The sequence below is a fragment of the Leptodactylus fuscus genome, chromosome 2, assembly GCF_031893055.1.
Source record: "Leptodactylus fuscus isolate aLepFus1 chromosome 2, aLepFus1.hap2, whole genome shotgun sequence".
Classification (NCBI taxonomy): domain Eukaryota; kingdom Metazoa; phylum Chordata; class Amphibia; order Anura; family Leptodactylidae; genus Leptodactylus; species Leptodactylus fuscus.
This window is the reverse complement of record NC_134266.1, coordinates 159583008-159609069: the sequence shown is the minus strand read 5'-3', so window position 1 is coordinate 159609069 and position 26062 is coordinate 159583008. Positions and strand designations below refer to the sequence as shown.

General features: G+C 40.0%; 1 pseudogene; it reads left to right on the top strand.

Moving 5' to 3' along the window:
* The window catches only part of LOC142194096 (myosin-6-like), a 62235-nt pseudogene extending 36675 nt beyond the window's left edge, over positions 1–25560 (top strand).
* The last annotated feature ends 502 nt before the right edge of the window (positions 25561–26062 follow it).

Here is a 26062-nt window from a genome sequence, read left to right as displayed (position 1 = left end):
ATGGCTATATTAATATAAATTATAACTACAGAAAACGTAAGCAACAAAATGAAGCAACATCTTGAGCCCGGCTAAATTAACAATGATTAATGGGAACTATGTAAAAAAAGAGACAAATTAGAAAATTCTACTATTTTTGTGGTTTAATAAATATGGACCTGTTAAGAATTATATTCTACGAAGCTGTAAATTGCACACTTTAATTCTGTATATAATAAAACATAGGATAATTGAAAGAAGCTACATCTAAATATACAGTATATAAATTGGAATGAACCATAGAAATATGCCTGGATAACAAAGCCTCAATAAGCCCCAGCAAGGCTATCTTCACATTAAGAGAAAAATCATGTACATAAAACATATTTCTGAGTATTCCTCTTTATTCACTTTAGCTTGAGGGTTCCTTAGAACAAGAGAAGAAAGTGAGAATGGATCTTGAAAGAGCTAAACGCAAGCTGGAAGGCGATCTGAAGCTAACACAAGAGAGTCTTATGGATTCTGAAAATGATAAGCAGCAGCTGGAAGAAAAGCTAAAAAAGTAGGTTTACAAATACAAAGGAATAAGTAAAAGATTTCTTCCACCATCTAAGGCTATATTCACATGGTGGGAAATGAAGAGGACATTGAGACAGACATTTAAATTGGCCTAAGTAAAGCGATGTCTCAAGCCACAGATTTAGTGACTTTATATAGCAAGATTGAGCAGGACACCAGGATACTTATTTTTTTGGGCATCCTGCCCCAGTATCTGCCTCCTATTGAATATAATGTGAGGCAAAATCAAGGTGGAATCTGAAGCTGAATTTGGGGCAGAATCCACCTCAAATTCAGTGTCAGATTCTGCCATGTGAACGCAAACTAAATGAATGAATCCTTAGAAAGTCTCCAAAATTAGTTCAGTCATAAAAATGATTGTCCTCTGCAATGGTCCTCTGTCCTTTTTGTACAGTAGAACTGTGTTACACAGCTTCTTTGTTCAAAGGGGATGGACAACTATGTAATACATTATCAGGCTGAGCCCAATACAGCAGGAGGTTCTCTCTGCTGAGGATGTCTGCTCTTGCTAATGCGTGGGACCTTGAGCGGGGATCCCTTTTATGGCATCCAAAAGACCTAATAGAGTGTGATATACTTAGAAACCTCCTTGTACCATTCGCTAAAATATATAATGCATCAATATAAATGTACTCTACAGAAATGTAGGGAATACGTTTACTTTATCTTACAAGGAAGCTGTGTCCTTCTAATTTCTGTTTGCTGGCTTCAATAGGAAGGAATTTGAAATCAATCAGTTGTCTTCTAAGATTGAAGATGAGCAAGCCATTGTCATCCAGCTTCAGAAGAAAATAAAGGAACTTCAAGTAAGTAACTACTGATGGGTAATACGAGTAATACACATGTAGGTCTCTGTGTGTGCTTATTTTATTTCCTATGGTTTCCCAGGTGACCAATAATTTAATGAAAAATTCAGTTAATTATAGGTCTATGGACATATGCATCAATGGTGGGGAAGAAGTAATAGGATTGGGGAAAATGCACATTGGTAAATGTAAAGCAGATAAACAAAATGCTGTAATACTAAAAGAGAAAAGTTATAATTCTCATGTCCATGACGTTTGACATTGGTTACTTTTCAGGCCCGAATAGAAGAGTTAGAAGAAGAACTGGAAGCTGAACGAGCAGCGCGTGCAAAGGTAGAAAAGCAGAGGTCAGATCTCACAAGAGAGTTGGAAGAATTAAGTGAAAGGCTAGAAGAGGCAGGTGGAGCAACATCTGCTCAGTTGGAAATGAACAAGAAGCGGGAGGCAGAGTACCTGAAACTACGCAGAGATCTGGAAGAAGCCACTCTGCATCATGAAGCAACCTCGGCAGCTCTAAGGAAAAAACATGCAGACGCCGTCTCAGAACTAGGAGAGCAAATTGACAACCTCCAAAGAGTGAAGCAAAAACTTGAAAAGGAAAAGAGTGAGCTCAGGATGGAGTCAGATGATCTATCTTCAAATATGGAACAATTGGTCAAATCTAAGGTGAGTTTAACAAATTGTCAAATGTTATTTTTTTGTTTCTTTAGTGGTGAATTTAAAATATAACTAAAACATTTATATGACATAGAAGATTAGTTTCTTTACTAAGTTTGAGGGATAAAACAAAATGCAACTTATTAATTGTAGTGACTGAATTATGCAGTCAACTTAGTTGGAAAATACTCAGTAGAAGCAGTGTCTTCTCAGACATTCAAGATCCCTCTGACTTTGTTACAGGCCATATCAGAAAAACTTTGTCGAACATATGAAGATCAGCTTAACGAAGCAAAGGCTAAAATGGATGAGATGACCCGGCAAGTGAATGAGCTCACCACTCAAAGAGGAAGGCTTCAAACTGAAAATGGTATCCATTACTTTTTTTGTACTATTAATATCTATAGAAGTAGCATAAGGTTATAGAAAGCATACAGCTATAGCTATACAATTAGCATAAAACTGATCAATGTGGTTCTATAGTTACTGTATCATTTAGCACATAGGAAACACAAAGTGTTATAAGCAATGACAACCGTTTTCATAAGTGTTCAGAAGGTATTCTCCTATACAAATCCCATTCCTAAAGAAGACCCATCACTACTATGACCATGCTTTTTTTTGGAATGTAATGGTGATGACAGGTTCTCTTCAAGACTGAAAAAGTTTTTATGCAGAAAGAAAAGTCTACACATACCATGCTTCTACAAAGAAGTACATGATCCTCCCTCTCACACCCGCTTCCTGTTTCCCTAACTATCCCATGGACCATTAGCTCTATCTATCTACCTACCTACCTACCTAACTCAGCTCTAATCACCCCGCCAAATCATACTTACCTGTCTTCTGAATCCTGGAGATCATTTTTTTTTGGTCCAGGAGGCATCTTCGTCTGTGGACTTCTTGCGCATGCGCTCTTTGCTTCTGCCAGTGACTGTACAATAAAGCTCTAATGTGCAGGTGCTGGCAGAAGCAGAGGAAGTGCCGCTTCATGCCAGAAGAATGAGGATGGGTAAGCATGAGAGGGATGGGGGACAGAAATGGAACAACACCAGATCATCAGAAAATGTGGCTCGGGCAGTCACGTGACCACCCCAGGTATATAGATAAATATATATATTTTTTAATTAAGTCGATTAGAAGTTAGGCGGGGGGAGGGCATTAGTTTAGGGATTGATTTTACATTTATGCCGGACAATCCTTTTAAACTATTGGTCTCATATATGTTAAAAACAGGAGAATTTTCAAGACTTCTTGAAGAAAAAGAATCTTTAATAAGTCAGCTATCACGAGGAAAATCTTCATTTACACAACAGATAGAAGAACTTAGAAAACAACTTGAAGAAGAAACAAAGGTAATGTAGTACTTTAATTTACTTAGCAAAAACTACATATTTCTATTGCAAGATTACATTTAAAAGATGGTTCCCACATAGTTTAGATCTCATAATTTTCCTTTGTACACATATACATTAGTGGAATTGCATGGATATGTTTGTAAGAACATATCATCATCTATTCACCAGATCTGCCAGAACCGAGAAGACCAGAACCCTCTGTGGTCCATATACCATTAAATATTTAAGTCACTGAGGTCTTATCAGGCTCAGAGGATGATTATATATACTATGTGTATCTTCTGTATCATGTATCTTCTACTACACTCCAACTTGTTGTCAACTTGGTTTGTAGTACATTACACTGGGGATCAGCGGATCCCAAATTCAAGTCCCCTCATTTAACAGGAAAAAAAAGGTTAAAAAATATGGACAAATGAATGTATTTTTGTAAACTCAAAGAGCAATAAAAAGTGATCAAAAAGTCATAAATATCAAGCATTGGTACCAATAAAAACTACAGCTTGCTCTGCTAATAAAGAGCACCAAGATAGCTCCAACAGCAAAACAGTATAAAAGTTATAGATGTCAGAATATGGTTGGTAAAACATAATAAAACCAATATAAATATGGTATCGCTGTAATCGTACTGACCCACTGGACAAAGCTGCCATGTCATTTCTAATGTAGAGTGAATGATGTAGGAACAAAATGCAAAAAGTAATTTTTATGATTTTTCATAAGGACCTCAAAAACATTAATAAAAGCGAATTAAAAGATTATATTTGGTACCTTAAAATGGTACCAAATAAAAGCACAGCTTGTCACACAAAGAATTATTCCTCATATAGCAATGTCAACAGAAAAATGTAAAATTATTACATTTAGAAGGCGGTGAAGGAAATTTCTCTGTCCATTTCATGTTTATATCTAGCCCATATATCCTTAGCAGGAAAGAGGTCAATATGAAGGTAATATACAGCACATATAAATAATAGCTGTATGTATTAGATTGTATGAAAGAAGGAATTCAAGTGAACTAAAACTTTAATTTTACTGCTCAGGCCAAAAACGCACTGGCTCATGCTCTTCAATCTGCTAGACATGACTGTGATCTTCTTCGTGAACAATTTGATGAAGAACAGGAAGCTAAAGCTGAACTTCAGAGAAGTTTGTCCAAATGCAATGCTGAGGTGGCTTTATGGAGGAACAAATATGAGACAGATGCAATTCAGAGGACAGAGGAGTTGGAAGAAGCAAAGTATGTCGTCCACATATACAGAGAGAAAACATATAAACCCCATTAAGATTTGAACCCACAAACACAGAACTAACAATTAGGCCACCATATCGACCAAATAGTATCATCACATTTAACTGTAGCTTGAAATTGTGCATTAAACTCTGTTCACTTCTGTGTTGCACAAGTACAAAATAGTGGCACATTATGAGTCAGTGGTCTTGTCCATTTTATGATGGATAAGGCACTGTGTTGTGGTTCCATTTATAAATAAAACCATGAGTTTAGAACAGACCTTGATAGGAAATGGCCATAGAAAAAGAAAGCAATATTTCTCATTTACATTTATATGAACCTTATTTCATTGCCTTTACATTGTTTCCTAGAAAAAAGTTAGCTGCACGGCTGCAGGAGGCTGAAGAGGCTGTTGAAGCTGCTAATGCTAAGTGTTCTTCTCTGGAGAAGACCAAGCATCGCCTGCAGAGTGAGCTGGAAGACATGATGATTGATCTGGAGAGGTCCAATGCTGCTGCTGCTGCCATGGACAAGAAGCAGCGCAACTTTGACAAAATTATAGCTGACTGGAAACAGAAGTATGAAGAGGCGCAGGCTGAGCTGGAAGCCTCACAAAAGGAGGCCCGCAGCTTAAGCACTGAATTGTTCAAGTTGAAAAATGCCTATGAGGAAGTACTGGATAACCTAGAAACTGTAAAGCGTGAAAATAAGAATCTGCAAGGTAGGAACATTTTTCATTGGAAGTAAATGTCCATTAAATTAAATGTATCTATAAAACGTATATAACACCTAAAGAGGACCTTTCACCACTTACACTAACTACAGTTCTTTGTATCCTTCAACACTCACCACTCTACTGACTCCAACATAGTTTAAATATTTTCTCTAGCCCCCACCATACCAGAGCAATCGGTGCAGTTAATTTTGGTGCCTGATATGTCATTTAGGCTCTGGACTATCAAAAGGGTGGTCGGAGTAGGAGTAGGCAAAGAGGTGTGATTCCGAACTGTTTGATTCTTACCTGTTTGTGCATGACACTGCCCACCTAACAGTAAAGAGTCTAATTATCATATCAGGCACCAAATCTAACTGCGCTGATACATGGGAACAGTGAGGGCTAGAGAAAATATTTCAACTGTGTTGTAGTTAGTGGCGCAGCGCCTATTAAAGTAAACAAAGAGCTAGAGTTGGTGGAAATGGTGACAGAACCTTATTACGTGTGCTCTATCTGTTATGGTCAAATGGCTACATTAAAGGGGCTCTATCGGAAGTTTAATCGAGCACTGTCTCCTGTGTGTACAAGCACAGGCTACTACTGCTGATGACTCGTCTCCCTTCTGTCATACATAGCACACAGCAGAGAGAGGAGTGCTCACTGAGAATTCCTGTGCTTGCTGGAGACTAATTAGCATATGAATAAAAACGGGCTCATTCATAAACCACTGAGACAATTTACATACAAAAGGTAGGTGTGGAATAGCCTTTCTAAAGGCTATGCAAGTATGTGCTTAGTTAAAAATGACTTTTCCCAATGATAGAGCCCCTTTAATGATGCTAATAAGCTTCGTGAGGCTAAGGCCTAACGTTGCAGAAACGCAGCATTTTTTGTAGCAGATTTTGCAGCGTCTTTTTAAGCCAAATTCAAGAGTGGCTTGATATGGAATGGAATACAAAAAGGAAGCTCTAAGATGCTTCTCTTCTGTTAAATCCACTCCTGACTTTTTATTTATTTACAAGATGGAATATGTCCAAAAAATGTTTATTATTGGGGGTTTTGTGGTCTGGGTTCACTGCAGGAAATGATTGGAACCATGGAGTGCACGAACAGCACGTGGATATCATCCATGCGCCATTTTCCTGTGGATCCTACAATGCACATGTTTGTGTCCATGTAGCCTACGGCCTTGATAGCAGTGGCAAAAGAGCTGTCCCACTCACATTGTAGCAGCTGCAGTTAAATATCTTTTCCAGTAGCCTCGTCATATGCAGGTTATGGAAACTGGGTTTGAAAAGTGTCCGGCCATGAGCACCGGGGAGCGCTTTGTGCTCTCTGCGGTGAAATCCGTTTTTTTTAACCAGACACAAAGTCGGACATGCAGGACTTTGTGTCCGGTTTTAAAAAAAAAACCTGTTTCGCCACAGAGAGCATAAAACGCTCACCAGCGTGGTCTGACAGGTTTCCGTCTTCTGTCTGCAGAACGGAGATCGGGCACTGGTGTGAACCCAACGTAATTCAACCTGATAAATAGAAAAGGAAACATTTTTCTTTTTTAAAGTACATTATGAAGTTTAATGTAATTTATGAAAAGATGTTTTATAACTTGACATATGCTTTAAATTCCACAGTTTAATCCAGACTGTAACCTATTGATATTTGCTTTTCAGAGGAAATTTCAGATTTGACTGACCAAGTCAGTGAGGGCAATAAGAGTTTACATGAAATAGAGAAGGTGAAGAAACAAGTTGAACAAGAGAAGTCAGAGGTTCAGGTGGCCCTGGAGGAAGCTGAGGTAAGGACAACTTATACTATAAAAGTACATGCAAAGTATTAGATCAAACGTACACATGAGATTATACTCATTGTCAGTATAATGTTTGGGAAAAATCGCAGCGTTTTATAGTAAGTGCAAAGTGGATAGGATTCTACTGAATTCTATGCCACCTTGTGGTAAAAACCGGGGTGCGGACACACTGCGATTTCCAAAACTGGTGCAGTTTTGGAAATCGCAGCATGTCAATTATATCTATGGAAACACCGGCAGTTTCCCCATAGATATAATTGTAACAGAAATTCTGCAGAGGAGGGCCACACGGTGGCTCAGTGGTTAGCACTGCAGCCTTGCAGCGCTGGAGTCCTGGGGTCCAAATCCCGCCAAGGGCAAAAAAAACAAAAAAACATCTGCAAGGAGTTTGTATGTTCTCCCCGTGTTTGAATGGATTTCCATCCCATATTCCAAAGACATACTGATAGGGAAAAATGTACATTGTGAGCTCTATGTGGGGCTTACAATCTACATTAAAAAAAAAAAAAGAAATTCTGCAGAGGAAAACTTGTTGAACTTTCTGTTTAAAGCGCTGCGAGAAGAACTGCGATGCATTCCCACCACATTTTTTCCTGCAGCCCTTTCTTGCTGCGAGATGTCCCGTGGGGCCTTAGCCTCACATGCAATTTAGAAATGGCACACATTTCTGAAAAAAGTGGTATAGGTGCATCATGAAAATTAACATTTAGTCAAACAATGTAAATCAATGTAATTATGACACAGAAAACTTCATACTTTTTCCTTTTATTTTAAAGGGTGCCCTTGAACATGAAGAAAGCAAAACTCTGAGATTTCAGCTAGAATTATCTCAAATAAAAGCAGAATTTGAAAGAAAATTGTCTGAAAAGGATGAAGAGACAGAGAACATAAGGTATATTCATTATATATATATATATATATATATATATATATATATATATATATATATATATATATATATATATATATATATATATATATATATATATATATAAATAAAACTGCTGATTTTCTGTAATCATCTTAAGTGTGGTCTGTTATTTTGATATAGTTTCAATCTTTATGACCATGAATACAGGTACTTTCTTTGGTCTAAAACCCAGTCGTGATTACCTTATTTTGGAATGATAACTTAGCTACAATAAGGAGATCACGGCTGCGATTCTGACAATTGCCAGGCCATAGAAAGTTCTTCAAGACTCATGCAGAAAAAGAATAGGACCAAACTGAGACTGGTCACTGATCTTCATGAACGTTCTGACAAAATTCAAAACTAAATTATTTACTACTAATAATATACATATCTATTGCATCATTAATATACAAAAAAAGCCTATTCATAACCATGTACAGTATGTATCTATACTATAACGGCAATGTATAAGTAATTAGAACTGAAATCTTTATTGCACCTAAATCCACAAAAAACAGGAGAAATCAACAGCGTATTATTGAATCACTGCAATCTAACTTGGACTCAGAAGCCAAAAGTAGAAATGAGGCAGTCCGGATTAAGAAAAAAATGGAAGGAGACCTGAATGAAATGGAAATTCAATTAAGTCATGCTACCCGGCAAGCCACTGAAGCAACAAAAAGCATGCGGAACCTACAAGCCCAGATCAAGGTATTGTGGCAATTGAAAAAGCTATTATATGTATGTATAGTATTAAAGGGATCCTATCATTAAAAGTCATTTTTTTGTCCCTAACACGTAGGAATAGCCTTAAGAAAAGCTATTCGTCTCCTACCTTTAGACGTCTTCTCCGGGCTGCCATTTGGTATATAATCCGGTTTTGGTCAGTATGCAAATGAATTCTCTCGCAGCACTTGGGGTGGGACCCAGCGCTAAAACAGCACTGGGGGCGTCCCCAATGCTGCGAGAGATCTCTCTAGCGCCGCCTCCATCTTCTTCAGGAACGGGTCTTCTTCGCGTCTTCTTCCGACGGAGGCTTCAAGCTTCTAGGCCTCGGGCCTAGGGCAAAGCCGAGTTCACATGCCCGCCGGCCACAAGAAAATGGCCGTTTGCACAGTATTGTAAGCGGTCATTTTCTTGTGGCCGGCAGGCATGCATAGTCGGCTTTGCCCTAGGCCTAGAAGTTTGACGCCAACCACCAGAAGAAGACGCGAAGAAGAGCCGTTCCTGAAGAAGATGGAGGTGGCGCTGGAGAGTTAAGTTCTTTCTTAAGGCTAGTCCTACGTGTTAGGGACAAAAAATGCCTTTTAATGATAGGATCCCTTTAAATTTTTAAAAAAGTAGAGACAGAGATTACAGATGGGCAGTAACCCTTGAAACCCTTAGACCGGGGCCCCACATTGCAAGAACACAGCATTTTGCCCACAGCGGAAACCCTGTACCAAAAAACTCAGCGTTTTACAGTACCTACAAAGGGGATTGGATTCTGGCTAATGCCATCCACACATTGCAGAAAAAAATCAGCACTAGAAAAGCGCTGTATGTCAATTATACCTGTGAAAACGTATGGGTATGGATATAAGGGCAGAAAGTCCGCAGAGAAAAACTCTGCAGACTTTCTATGAAAAACGCTATGGAAAAAAACCTGCAATGCATTTTTTGCTGTGTTTCACTACATGGGTACTACTACTGTGTTTTCCAGTTGTGAGATATATACAGAAAGATCCACCACACAAAAATTTGGATATTACCTAGTGTCAGACTAGCAGTTTACAGGTCCTGTAATCTGACACTAGAGTGGGACCATGTATCTCAGAGGTGTGTTTCTGGTGGGACACTTATTGTAGTGCACCTCAGATAGCAAGAAGAAGGGAGGTCCTGCTCTCCATATTGATGCATGTCCCTTATGATTACAGGTACAGTGATTAATTGCTGCAGCCATGTTGTTGTTATATTCTCATATTGTATTGTTCAGTATATGTTGATACAGTCACTGATGTTAGGAATGACTGAGAACTTGATGCTAATGTATAACTACTAGATAGTATGTAAGGACACTTATTGTAGTGCACCTCAGATAGCAAGAAGAAGGGAGGTCCTGCTCTCCATATTGATGCATGTCCCTTATGATTACAGATAAGGTGAATAAAGAATATAAACCCCCCCAACCACACCAGTGTTAGTTCATTAGGTGTGCAACAAAAATGGCGACGAGGATGGGATGTAGTGACAATTCATAGAAGATACAGAGCAGAATTCACTCAATAAGAGATAGAAAAGAACCAATTGTACAGTGCAGCCATCTCAGTGATATCCTGTGAGTGTCCCCTCAGTGAGATCCTGCCCAGCAGACTGACAATGGATGTGGAGAGCTGTATTAATGACATTAGTGAGTCCTTGCTGCATCTAACATTTGATGAACTGGGTGCTGTTAGCAAATATCTTAAAGTGCCAGGGGAGCAAATCTCCAAAGCCAGAACCTGCAGGCACCTGCTGAATGCCATCAATAAACTGCTTGATGAAGTGGGAGAAACAGAGGATGAAGATGTTACCTGTCTGTTCCTCCAAAAGTGCAAACAGTTCATTACAGATCTGCATTCAGAGGCAGAGGTCGGGGCACAGGCAAAAGAGACTAAGACCCAGACTCAATTGGAAGATTTAAAGGCACAGTACCTTACTTTGCAGAAAGCATTCCAGGAATCTAGCAAACTGTTAGAAAAAGCCCTTGTTTCTGAGACATCAAGTCAAACAAAGCAAGAGGTGTCAGAGAGAGAGACGTACTGCAGGACTTCTCCACAGAACATGTGGCCAGAAATGACAATACGGAAAGACTTTAAAATTATTGGTCAAATTGGTGAAAGAGGTCAAAAAGACAAACTGTCTTACACAAATCTCATGCACCAGATAGACATGGGACTGCAAAAGGGCTACAGTGAATTAGAAGTGATTGAGGCAGTAGTTAAAGCAATAAGCCCCGGCCTGAGTATAAGAAATATGTTAGAGATGAAAAGTGATCTAACACTGCCACAGCTGAAGACTATCCTAAAAGGACACTACAAGGAGGAGAGCAACTCAGACTTATACCACCGGCTGGTAAATATCTCGCAAGACAGCAAAGAATCTCCTCAAAATTTCCTCTTCAGGGCTATAGAACTAAAGGACAGACTTCTCTTTGCCTCTAGAGAAGTGGGAGCAGAGGAAAAATTTGAAACGGATTTGATTCAAAGGAAATTCCTGAGATCAGTAGGAACAGGACTGCTCAGTGAACACATTAAATTCCAATTGAAACCTTATTTGGATGATCCCACTGTCACTGATGACGTATTAATAAAGAAAATGAATGAAGCTGCCAGTTGGGAACAAGAGAGGGAACAGAAATTAAAGAAGTACTCTTCCAGCAAAATCAGCAAACTTGGCGAAATGCAGGCTGGTACCACACAACAAGGATTACTTACAAAAGTAGAGTCATCTACAACTCAAACCGCCCCACCTACGCTAAAATCAAAGAAAGTTCCACCTTCAGGAGATACAGAAGTGACAAACTGGGAGGAGGCTGTGAAAGAACTGAGGAATGAGATGTCAGAATTGAAAAAGTTACTTAAGACTTCTCAAGAACCAAGATTGGTTTCATCCCAAGTAACTTCCAGAAATAAGCAGAATCCAATTTGTGAGGCCTGCAAGACATCAAATCAAGGTCATACATGTCGCCACTGCTACAAATGTGGTAAAGAAGGACATTATGCTAGGGGATGTTGTGCACCCAGATCTGCACAGTTAAAAGACAGGAGGTTGCTGATGAGGGACAATCAGTAACCTGTGCCAAGCCCCAGTCCCAACCAAAGAAAGTACCATCTTCAGGTATGGAAGCCAAAGAAAATCTGCTACATACTTATTTCCAAAATGTATGTGATCGTATCCAACAACTGGAGCTTCAACAGAACAATATACAGCAAGTCACTTCTAGGAAGTGCACGACAACTAACTTACAGATGAGTGAAAGTGTGTCGAGAGGCCAAAGAAAACTCATCAATTTAATAGGAAAAAGGTGTATGGTCCTATGTAAACTAAATGGGGTTCCTCTTCAGGCATTATGGGACACTGGAGCTCAAGCAAGTATCATCAATGAAAGTTGGCGGCAGCAGTACCTTCCTCAAACAGAAGTAAGGGCAGTGGAAGAATTACTAGGCTCTGAACCATTATGCGGGAGAGCGGTAAACAAGACCGAAATTCCTTTCATTGGTTGGATAGAAGTAACCTTCCAGCTGTCCTCTGGTAATGACAACATAGAACTTCTGGTGCCTTTTCTAGTATCCAGTGACAATAATGTAGCTGAAGAGCCAATCATTGGATATAATGTGATTGAGGAAGTCATCCTGAGAAAAATCCCTTCATCATCTTTGGTGAGTACACTGGCTGCATCATTTTCACTGCCGACAAGAAGAGCAGAGATGGTGGTAAAAGCCGTCCAAGTGAGCCAAGCAGAAACATTTGTGAAGGAGGTAAGAACTGGAGTACGTCGTACCATTATTCCTGCAGGTACTATAATGGGTGTCAAGTGTGGTGTCCATGTGGGACCTCATAAGAAGAACCAGGAAAAGCTCTTTGTGCCAAGTAACACTGCACAGTTACCAGAGGGAATATATACAGATGAGACAGTTGTGATTGTACCTTATGACAACTATGCTCGGGTAACCATTCCAGTAATGAACCCCACTAAACATGATATTGTACTGGATCCAAAAACCGTGTTGGGTCACTTGGAAACAGTCAAAGCGGTATACCCAGCTTGCATAAAACCTGTTCAAGTTTCTTCTCTGACTGCAAACATACAAACAGTGGAAAATGTTGACAAAGCAGAGGGTGAAGTGTCTTCAGTTAAAGAGGAATGGGATCCTCCGGTTCCTACGGATCATCTTGATGCAGACGAACAGTGCATAGTAAGGCAGATGTTAAGAGAAGAATGTCATGCCTTCTCCAGAGATGAGTCTGATGTTGGATGTATTCCATCACTCCAATTAAAGATTAATCTAAAAGACACCACCCCCGTTAAAAAGACATATACTTCGGTGCCAAAACCGCTTCATAACGAAGTGAAGGAGTACCTACAAGACCTGATAAATAGAGGATGGATTAGAAAGTCAAAATCATCCTACTCTTCTCCTATAGTATGTGTAAGAAAACGAGATGGTAGCCTGAGACTCTGCTGTGATTATAGAGAACTAAACCAGAAGTCAGTTCCTGACCGTCATCCTATACCGAGAATCCAAGATATGCTGAATAGTTTGTCAGGAAGTTCATGGTTTTCTGTGCTTGATCAAGGGAAAGCCTATCACCAAGGATTTATGGAAGAATCCAGTAGGCCTTTGACAGCCTTTATAACACCTTGGGGATTATATGAATGGATCCGTATTCCTTTTGGGCTCAGCTCAGCTCCAGCGGAATTTCAGAGAAGCATGGAAGAATGCTTGGAAGGACTGAGAGACAGTATCTGTCAACCATATCTTGATGACAACCTGGTTCACAGTAAGTCTTTCACTGAACATGTGGAACATGTACGGACTGTGCTTCAGCGCTACCAACAGCATGGAATCAAGCTAACACCGAAGAAATGTGAGCTGTTCAAAAGACAAGTCCGGTTCCTAGGTAAGAGTGTCTCTGGTGATGGCTATACTATGGATCCAGCAGAAATTGCTCCAGTAATGGCTTTGAAAAACAAACCTCCATCTACAGTGGGAGAGCTTAGAAAAATACTAGGTTTTCTGTCCTACTACCGGACATATATTCAAAATTTCTCCCGGATTGCCGCTCCACTGTATGATCTACTGTCGGTAGGGCCTTGTTCACCATCACCCACACAAAAGAAAGCAAAGAGAGATAGATCCAAACAGAAGGAAAAAAGTCAACTTCCTGCACATCAGCCCATCAATTGGACTGCCCATCATCAAGAAATCCTGGAGAGACTGATTGATTTGTTAGTTAAGCCACCAGTGATGGGATATCCAGACTTCAACATCCCATTCATACTGCACTGTGATGCGTCTCAGGAAGGACTTGGTGCTGTCCTATATCAAAGGCAAAATGGCAAGTTGAGAGTTATTGGTTATGGCTCAAGAACTCTTACTGCAGCAGAGAAAAACTACCATTTGCACTCGGGGAAACTTGAGTTTTTGGCAATGAAATGGGCAATATGTGACCGTTTTAGAGACTACTTGTACTATAGTCCATCATTTGTTGTATATACAGACAACAATCCACTTACCTATGTTCTCACTACAGCGAAATTAAATGCAACTGGCCATAGATGGGTGTCAGAACTTGCAGACTTCAATTTTAGCATTAAATACCGCCCAGGGAAAGCAAATGCAGACGCTGATGGATTGTCAAGAATGCCACTAGATCCTGACCAGTATATGAAGGAATGTTCCCAAGAAATCAGCATGGAAGCTATTGGTAGCACTGTCCAAGCAGTTCAGATACAAGAGGAGGAACATATGCCATGGTGGTGCCCTGTAACTGTAGAAAGTACAGCTGGAGAAGCTGAACAAAGCCTCAGAGCAAGCGTTAACCAGCTCCCAAAAGAAACTATCAGAAAAGCACAAGAAGAAGACAAGATCATTGGGAGACTGCTACACTACAAACATCAAAACAGATTTCCGGCTAAGAAGGAGAGACAAACAGAACCACCAGCTGTAACTGCCTTATTCAGAGAATGGTCTAAGTTATACCTCAATTCAGATGGTATTCTTTATAGGAAGACTAGCCATAACTTACAATTAGTCCTGCCAAAAGTCTACCATAGGACAGTATTCAAAGAACTCCATGAGCAAATGGGACACTTAGGAGTAGAAAGAACTGTCAATCTTGTTAGAGAACGCTTTTTCTGGCCATATATGCAGAAGGATATTGAGCATTATGTCACCAGAGAATGCAAGTGTCTAAAAGACAAACGTCCCAATAAACCAACCAGAGCACCATTGAACAACATTGTCTCCACCTATCCTTTTGAAATGGTATCGATTGATTTTCTGCATCTGGAAAAATGCAAAGGAGGATATGAGTACATCCTTGTTGTAATGGATCATTTTACAAGGTTTGCACAGGCATATGCTACCACAAACAAGTCTGGTAAGACTGCAGCAGACAAGATATTTAATGATTTTGCTCTAAAGTTTGGCTTTCCAACAAAATTACACCATGATCTGGGAAGAGAATTTGAAAATCAGTTATTTGCAAGACTTGGGAAATACTGCAGAATTCAGAATTCTCATACAACTCCATATCACCCAGAGGGTAATGGACAGGTTGAACGTTTTAATCGTACGTTGTTGTCAATGTTGAGAACTCTTACAGAGGAAGAAAAGCAAGACTGGAAGAATTCTTTGTCAAAAGTTGTCCACGCTTACAATTGTACTAGAAGTGAAGCAACAGGGTATTCACCTTTCTACCTATTGTATGGTCGATCACCAAGACTTCCAATTGACATAATGTTTGACACTCCAGTATCAGAGAAATACAAAACTTACGCGGATTATGTTACAGTCTGGAAAAAGAGAATGGCAGAAGCTTATAAAATAGCTTCAGAAACAGCAAAGAAGTCAGCATGTAAAAGCAAGGAATACTATGATCAAAAAAGTCATGGTGCTGAACTTACTCCAGGAAGTCGAGTTCTAGTGAAGAACTTACATGAGAAAGGAGGACCAGGAAAACTTCGCTCCTATTGGGAAGATAAGATTTATGTTGTCGTGAGAAGAAAACACGAAAACAGTCCAGTGTATGAGGTAAAACCAGAGTCAGGTGGCAACAGATCAAGGATTTTGCACCGTAATCTGTTATTATCTTGTGACTATCTTCCAGATGTACAGCAGACTGCTGAATTGTTAGGCCAAGAGAGATCCTCCAAAGCAAAGCGACCAAAACCAACATCACATGTAGGATATGAAACTGATAGTGTTGATGAAGAAGATGAAATGTGTTCATTAAGTTCACCTACAACAGATAACTATACAGCACAAGGCAGTAAACTTAATCCTGACGCAGCAGAATTTGAACCACAAAATTCATCAGAGATCTTGGCATCACCTGAAGGTCTACTGTCAGAGTCAGAAAAGTCATCAGAGGAATCTGCAACAACTCCAGAGGAAGAAGTATGGATGGAGAAATCTGAATCAACAGACCCAGAAACAGATGAAGAAACAGAAACTTCAGGACAACAGACTTTGAAAAGATCTTCTGTTGCGAGAGAAAGGCGAAGGCCGGTTACACTTACTTATGATACCATGGGAGAACCAAGTAGGGTACCAAGAAGTTTTCATGCTAAACAGGTAGTGAAAACCATTGGCCAAGAGAAACAACCTGAATGGTACCTACCACCAGCATATTTTCTGGAGAACTGTGAGCAGATATAAAGACTATTTACCTTCAAAGCAATTGCACTGTTACGTTTACAATTAGTTTGTTTATTTGGAAATGTTTCTAGTTGTTTAGCGATAGAAACTGTGAGGTTACATGGTCATGTGGTCGTATTTAATGCAAAAATTAGACCTGACCAATCTCCACCTCATAAAATGAGGTTCAGATATTGTAGTAGCATTGTTATGCATGGTGGTCCAATACTACTTAGAACCAGTGCTAACATTGGCTCTTCTAGGTCTCTTAGCTAGCAACGGACCTAGAAGTAACTTGTGACATTTTATAGGAACATATGTCACAATGAGGCATTGACCTCTATTGGAGATATCACCACCAATTGATTGTTCTCAATTACTAAAGTACCTTAAGACAATCCACATAATTGCGGAAATGCGGAATGTCGAGGACGACATTAATTTAGTGGGGAAGAATGTGAGATATATACAGAAAGATCCACCACACAAAAATTTGGATATTACCTAGTGTCAGACTAGCAGTTTACAGGTCCTGTAATCTGACACTAGAGTGGGACCATGTATCTCAGAGGTGTGTTTCTGGTGGGACACTTATTGTAGTGCACCTCAGATAGCAAGAAGAAGGGAGGTCCTGCTCTCCATATTGATGCATGTCCCTTATGATTACAGGTACAGTGATTAATTGCTGCAGCCATGTTGTTGTTATATTCTCATATTGTATTGTTCAGTATATGTTGATACAGTCACTGATGTTAGGAATGACTGAGAACTTGATGCTAATGTATAACTACTAGATAGTATGTAAGGACACTTATTGTAGTGCACCTCAGATAGCAAGAAGAAGGGAGGTCCTGCTCTCCATATTGATGCATGTCCCTTATGATTACAGATAAGGTGAATAAAGAATATAAACCCCCCCAACCACACCAGTGTTAGTTCATTAGGTGTGCAACACAGTACTTAAAAAAAATAAAATAAATAAAGACTGCTTTTTGTTGTCCAGAAACAGTGACACTCTGGACCATGAGATGGTATTATAGCTTATTCTAATGCAAGTGAAAGAAGCTGAACTGCAATAACAAAGCACATGTACAAGTGTGCTGCTCTGATGTCCTTGTTTAAAGAAAACCTGTCACAGGAAAATGCAGATCTATCTGCAGGCAGCACACTTTCCCAGAATACTATATACTATATATTGATTAGTTCAGCTCCATCTGCTGCTCTATAACATGCTGCTTGCAAACTGCACTGCATTTCCAAAACGTACTTGTCTAGAAAAAAGTGAAGATTGCAATTAGATAAAATACAGATGCAAATGAAAATATAGAATAGGCAAGGAATTGAAATGTGTAAAATTCATCTCCTTTTTGTTTTAAATCCCATGAAACTCTTAACAGATTAAGAAACTTCCTAAACGCTACTGAATTATTTCAGGAGTGCAGTTTTGATAATGGAGTGATTTATGGAGGTCACTATTACAGAAGCTTTTGAAAGCCTCTTCAGAACTGCACTGGTCCCTTAAAAAAATGGGTTTTGGCAATGTTCTTGAGAATCTGGAAAAATGATAGTTAAATTGTAATCCTTATAAGGTCTGAAAAAAATGAAAGGCCGTTAAAAGTTTGATACCATCATAAAGCAGAAATATGGTGGCCTGGCCTCTTGGTTGCCATGGCGATCCCTTGGAACCTGCAATCTTATTGTGGGGGGTCCGAGGGGTGTCGGTCTTGCACCGGATCCCCTGGATTCTGTGATCGCAATCGATCTTCTGATTCTGGCAGGTGATCTTGACCCTCAGCAGTGTAACACAGCTGAGTGCTGGAAGTATTGCTGTAGACCAGTGGTTCTCAACCTTTCTAATGCCGTGACCCCACAATACAGTTCCTCATGTTGTGGTGACCCAATTCAGTTTGGAATGTGCGTCCATAACGGCGTTCGTTCCAGCTGAATAGCACTGCTGCAGACAGTAGTGCTGCTTCTGAGTGGCTAAAGCCATCGGAAATGTGTATTTTCTGATGGTTTTAGGCATACTTTCCAACTTTTGAAGATTAGAAAGAGAGACAAAATATGCGGCGCACGCAGCAGAATTGAGCTCCGCCCACTTTTATGTTGACTCCGCCCATACTCATTCATTTTTCATGTGCTCCCACACAGTATAATCCTCCTACAGTCACCTGTACATTATATGTCCCCTTGCCATCTCTCCCCCAGTTTCATATAACCCCTTCATCTGCCCCCAGTTTCATGTCCCCCCCTCCATCTCTGCCACCAGTTTCATGTCCCCCCATCTCTGCCCTCAGTTTCATGTCCCCCATCTCTTCCCCAGTTTCATGTCCACCCATCTCTGCCCCCCGTGTCATGCCGTACCCCCTTCATCTGCCCACAGTTTCATGTCCCCCCATCTCTGCCCTCAGTATCATGTCCCCATCTGTTCCCCAGTTTCATGTTCCCCCATCTCTGCCCAGAGCTTCATGTCCCTCCATCTCTGCCCCCAGTGTCATGCCGTCCCCCCCTTCATCTGCCCACAGTTTCATGTCCCTCCATCTCTGTCCCCAGTGTCATGCCGCCGCCCCCCCTTCATCTGCCCCTTCATTATGTTCCACCTTAATGTTTAAAAAAAAAAAAAAAAAAACTCTTATACTCACCATCCAACGTTCCCCCGCCGCTCTCTCCGCAGTCTTGCTTAGTTGTAGGCGCAATGTGACGTCATCACATCGCGGCTACACATGCAGCGCAGCATTAAAGCGGGAGCTGGCTGTGACAGCTCCTGCTTAATCGCCTGTGTGTTCAACTCATCGGCGTCCTCCGGGCACCGATAAGTTGAAACCGGGACATACCTCCCACCATCCGGGACGGTTGGGAAGTATGCTTTAGGCGACCCCTGTGTTTTGGTCGTTCGACCCCCGCCGGGGTCACGACCCACAGGTTGAGAACTGCTGCGTAAACAAAGATCCTGTTTTGCATTACAGCGCCGTTAACTATCAGCTCAAAGTGACGTAAAAGTACGGTGCAGAGCAGGAAGGGGTTAAAAGGATATTGCTGTGTAAAGCAATGCATACTAAAAGTGCTAACTTTGACCTGAACCTTGAGGCATCAATTACCCTTGGAACTGAAAGGGTTAAGTAAACTGTTATGTACTATATGCTCAATAGTATGGAGCACGTTAAACATTATATACTACAGTTCCTACTTATATATATAACTTAGTTATTAATTATACGTATTATATCTTTAGGATCTTCAAGTCCAGGTAGATGATTCAATACATTATACTGAAGACCTTAAGGAACAGTCTGCAGTCAATGAGCGAAGAAACGTTCTTCTTCAAGCTGAGCTTGATGAATTGAGGGCTGCTCTGGATCAAACAGAAAGAGCAAGGAAGCTGGCAGAGCAAGAACTACTAGAAGCTACCGAAAGGGTCAACTTGCTTCATTCACAGGTTAACAATTCATATTCTGTAAAAAATATATATTGTAATATTTTCATGAGGATCTTTATTGTACTAAATTTCAAACAATTTCTCATTTTTGGCATAACCAAAGTATATGCCATAAATGAAGGGACAGATGCAGGTCCCACCTCAAGGCTCCTGACCCCCATTTATAGATGCTGGGAATGGAGACTATACCACACACATTTGTCTCTCTCAATCCATGTATATGGGAATTCCAAAAACAGCTAAGAAGGTAGCCTTGGCTATTTTTAGGACTCCTGTAGACTTGAAATGAAAGCACACTCCATTCTCAGTGGCTAAGAAGACAGTGGACCTTCATCCACGAGATATGTTTGTGTGCCAGAGGTGGTGGTACCTACTTTTATGGCAAATCCCGTGAATGTGACAGAAATATATGGTATCTAATGGGAATAACCCATTAAGTGATAACAGTTGGTAACAGTAATTTTTTTTTTTTACTTTAATTAAATCATATTCTGTTGCATACCTGTCATGTCACCTAAAAGGTTTAGTAACTCATTTGTGAGATTAAAAAAAGTGATTTTATCCCTATTAGCATGTGATTTGCCTTTGAGTTTATCTGTTCTAAACCTCTTAATTTCTCCGAACTGGGCCTGAATGATCTATTTGTAGATTATATATATATATATATATATATATATATATATATATATATATATATATAAAACAAATCTAGAATGACATTTGTTTTCTTTAGTGTAACATTGAGCTATTCAATGGTCATTAACTTCTCTGCAAATTTTGTATAAATCAATAGTGCAAGCAAAAGTTTGTAATATTTAAGATTCTTCTTTACTTTCTGTGTGCAGTATAAGGGTGACATCAAAGCAGACACCAGCTCAGGGAGAAGTGAAAATTAAAGATGTAGCCTGCAACAGGAATAATTGCTAATAATTAGAGATGAGCGAACACTGTTCGGATCAGCCGATCCGAACAGCACGCTCCCATAGAAATGAATGGAAGCACCTGTGACGCCGGCCGGCCGCTGGCAAAGTCAGCATCACAGGTGCTTCCATTCATTTCTATGGGAGCGTGCTGTTCGGATCGGCTGATCCGAACAGTGTTCACTCATCTCTACTAATAATGTAGAATTCAAGCTATATCATGGCCAGGTGAAGTGTTATTCCTCATGTAAACTCACTGTGCTATTGATAACTAATAATAATAGTAATGCAAAGTTTATTAAAATGCACATTTTCAAAACAGTACAAAATTTTTTTAAAAAAAAAAGTATTAGTAAGGTTACAATCTGCTCTGCATTCTCCATTGTGGTGTCCACCTGCACGGAAGACTTTTTTGCTCTGCCTGTTTCTGTTTGAAAACAATGGCCACTTGATTGACCCCATTATAGTCAAAGGGATCGATTGGACTCCATGTGTAAACAATATTGTAACAGTTGGCTTCTCCGTTGTTCTGGTCCTCCAGCGGACCAGTATAATGGAGAGGCAGCACTAGTGTGAACCTAGTGTTAATTAAAAAGTGCACATTATACATTGACTAAACATTATTTATATATGGCCATAGACCCCACTGCATCAGTTTGTACTCTATTTTCTAATATCTATTTTTTTACAGAACACAAGCCTCATCAACCAGAAGAAAAAGCTGGAGAGTGATCTGACCCATATGCAGAATGAAGTAGAGGAGGCCATCCAGGAATGTAGAAATGCTGAAGATAAAGCGAAGAAAGCTATTACAGATGTGAGTCTATATGTACAAATGTATATACTGTATTACGTATTCATCATCAATTTATGTAAGTGCTTTTGAGATTTTTAGCAAATTTATATGCAAAACTGAAACCAAATAATTTACCAGTGTCATTACTATCTTTTGTATCAGTATTAGATAATAATAATAATCTTTAATGCATCATTATATCACTGATTAGTTTGAGACTCTGGTCTATAAGGACTAGTTCACACGGGGCTAGGGATGGCGTATTTTGGTCCTGATTTTGATGTTGGAAGCCGCATCAGAATAGGACCAAAATGCGCCTGGCGCGGCTTCTAACAGTCGTGGCTTCCCGCTCCGGAGTATGCCCAAATGAATGGGTCTAATCCAGAGGGTGCTGCTGCGAGGCAGACGCCGCAGCTGAACCGGGAACAAACCGCTCAAGGAAAAAAGGACGCTAGAGATCTACATAAACCTCTATTGTGAGGGGGCGGATTTTGATGTGGATTCAACGTCAAAACCCGCCCCTTCTTGCCTCATGTGAACGAGCCCTAATAGATTTTATGCATCTTCAGGCTGCTATGATGGCAGAAGAGCTGAAGAAAGAACAAGATACCAGTTCTCACTTGGAAAGGATGAAGAAAAACATGGAACAAACTATTAAGGATTTACAAAAGAGACTGGATGAAGCAGAACAGATTGCACTTAAAGGAGGCAAGAAGCAGATTCAGAAGCTAGAGTCACGGGTATGGCACTTTCACAACTTCATACCTATTCAGTAAATATGTTAAATTACAAATAAGCATTTACTATGGATAATATGAGATCTCTGTTGATACATAGGCATACCCTTGTATTCATACAATAACAACATGAATACAAATTTCTGTAACTTGAAACAAATTCTGTCCTAGATACGTGAATTAGAAAATGAATTGGAAACAGAGCAGCGCCACAATTCAGAATCATTAAAAGGAGTCCGCAAGTTTGAGCGTCGCATCAAGGAGCTAACATATCAGGTATGCTATTTAATATGGGAGGAAAAAAACATAGTCGTATTTACAGCTTAATTTGTAGACAGGAAATAAACAGGCAGAGGTTTTTGGTCTTGTGCAAGTGTCTGCAAAACCTATAGTGTCCCTACTGTATATTTAGTGGCCATACAACAAGTCTGCTATGATTAATCTAATCTCCAGGAAGTAAGAGGAGTACAGGAGGTATCAGACAGAGGTTGATTCTCAGGTTAAAAATAAAGTGAGACAAGGTGTAGGTGGAATCGTCACTCGTTTCCCTTGTCTAAATTAATATATTCATGCTTAACAAAATATGTAATATCTTCTTATTGTTCTAACTTTCCTGCTCCTAAAGGCAGAGGAAGACAAGAAAAACCTAATTCGTATGCAGGACCTGATTGATAAGTTACAACTGAAGGTTAAAAGCTACAAGCATCAATCTGAAGAAGCTGTAAGTGTTGGAACATGTAGTACCAAGTACAGTAAAATTATATCATGTGCAGTAAAAATAATTATAAATGGGATTTAATATGTGATTGATTGTTGGATGGTGATAAAAATATATATACAACTAGTAAGGGTCCAGATCCTTCAGGAAGAATAACATTTAAAATAAGAGGTTAGGAATTTTCTAAGTGGTTATTTATCCTTATTCTTCTGATTCTGGTTTTGTGAAATTTCTCATTATATTGCTGATGTGTAAAGGTAACAAATGGTGGATAGAGTGCAAAGTAACAGCACTATTTACCCATTTGCAGTGGGTGTGATTGCCTTTAGCTAGAATAGAAGTACATAAAGCCACTTGATAAAATACATTGGAAAGCACATGAAATAGCATTTGTAAAGTTAGGCCACTGCTGCAGTCTACAGGATCGCATATACTGCATCTCAAAGTATTCCATTTAACTGACATTGTAGCTTGATAATACAGGAAAGTGGACCAAAAATTCTCCTTGTAGGTCCTGTCCTAGTGAAGTAGGGGTATATGTAAGAATATGTTAAAACATGCTACATTTATAGTAGAAACTGCCCCATACCAGGGGCCCAGCCACATCACTAAATGAAAGAGCCCGGCGTCATGTGTCACCGCCGGGTCCCTATCCAATAGAATCCAGTCAAGAGGAGGTGAGTAGAAGTAACAATACATTTATACTCAACTCTACTGGGCATCCAGTGGTCCCCGACATCATCTTCCGGACATTTGTGATTTGATGCTGAAATCACATGACCCAGGAGTCTCCACTGAAGCATGTAATTGGGCCTCAGCAGTTATGTGGGGTGTGCTAGTCAGTATGCCCCACATGATCGCTGAGACTTGTGATTGAGAAACACGGCACAGGACATCAGCAGCAGACCTAAAGAGGAAGCTGGAGACAGCCAAATGAGACGAGGATGCCCATGATTGATTAGTATAACTTTTTGTTGTTCTCCCTTGCCTCCCATGGGCCTCTACCTATTATACTCTGAGGTCTATTCAGCAGAGTATAATAATAACACTGAAATGAAATAGAGGGCCGAAACTCATGAATATTTGTCTAAACAGATTTCGAGGGAGTTCATCTGAAGCGGCTCAAGGCTCTCGGGAACATATTATACTGTGTGGGAGCACTGTGGAGAATTATACCTGGGGGCACTGTGGAGAGCCTATTATCCTGTGTGGGGCTTCTGGGGTGTATGCTATACTGTGTGTGGACACTCTGGAGTATTATACTTCAGGGCACTGTGGGGAACATATTATATTGTGTGGGGCCACTATGGAGCATTATATACCATGTAGGCCAGTGTGGAGCATTATACTGTGTGTGGGGCTCTGGAGAGCATATCATGATATGTTTGGCCACTGTAGAGCATTAAACTGGAAGGACTCTGGGGAGCATATTATATTGTGTGAGGCTGCTGGGGAGCATATAATATTGTGTAGGGTCACTGTAGAGTATTATACAGTGGTGGGGGCGGGCTCTGGGGAGCAAATTATACTGTGTGGGTACACTGCAGAGTGGTCAGAGGAGCATTTTATACTGGGTGAGACTGCTGTGGAGTATTATACTGTGGAGCATTATATGCCATGGCGAGCATTATACTGTGGGGGGCTCAAAATTCCTGATGTCAGCGCTGTATGCTATTGCCTGCATCACAGCTCCATGACTAAAATCTTGCACATACATGGGGTGTTTCATGGCCATGTCATCCCCCATACAGTATATTGCATGAACCAGCCATGGAGCTATTGGGGCATGCATTGCACTATAGGGGATGACAATACTGGGAAAATACTCTGCAAAACCAGCTAGTCAGCAAGATTTCAGTGAAGAAGCTGTGGTGTAGGCTATTAGTAGGAACCTGTTGGGTGGGCCCCCAGTTCCTCTGGTGGGCCCTAGGCTCTTCAGTCTTACACTGTGTATATATCTCCTGAACAAATTAAAGCTCAATGTTTCGCACTATGCCTATGACCATTTTGCATATATTTGGTATCTTTCAGGAGCAACAAGCCAATCAGTATTTGACCAAATACAAGAAACTGCAGCATGAGCTGGATGATGCCCAGGAAAGGGCTGATATAGCTGAATCACAAGTAAACAAACTGAGAAGCAAAACAAGAGATGGAGGGAAGGTAAGATGACATCTCATGATCACTGTGGCCTTTTGGTGTTGTTACTGTAAATTACTGGTTACACCTGATCTACATAGATGAAGAGTGTATTTTCCATTTGATATTATCCTATTATGTTTGAAATTCTGGATAAGCGAATCAAATTGAAGGGTATCATTAGTACCCTTACTACGCTACTTTTTTATGTATCCATTTTTCTTTTTAATGTATTGGTAATTTAGCCTTCAGTTTGGTCAGTACCAGTAACAAGACTAGATACATACTCATTGCATTTTGCTACAGTAACCAGTGGAAATATGTACATATAGTTTCAAATTCATATTTTATATCTCATCTGTAGGTGCGTGAAGAGGAATAAACAGAAGACTGGAGAAATCTGAAAGGCACTCTGAAACTTTAAAGCAACTTATGCTGAAGTTGTAAAGCAACTTTAGAAGGCAAATAAGTCAAATAAATCTTATCTCATATAATCTGGCTCTTCGTTGTCATATTATTTTTTTTTCCTTAAGGGGTTTTTGAATCTCAGGGTTTCTTCTGCTCTCCTGTCTCCCCTCCCCAACACTTCAGTGACAAGTTGGTAGGCATGGTTAGCCTGTGTGATGGGCAGTTCAGACCAGCTTGTTCCAGAGACTAATCTTCACAGTTATTTCTGGATTAACATACAGATACCAGAGGTACGGAACAAATACTGTTCTAGCCCTTATCAGGGATCAGCAACTGAGAACACTTTGTAGAGTTGAACAGAAATGGGACTGAGAAGACAAATTCCCCCAGCTCTGATGTAAACATTTTCTTCCATCATTTTTGTTCATGTTTGTAATGGAAGAAAAAGTTCTCCGCGCAGGAGTTTTTCTTCTGTC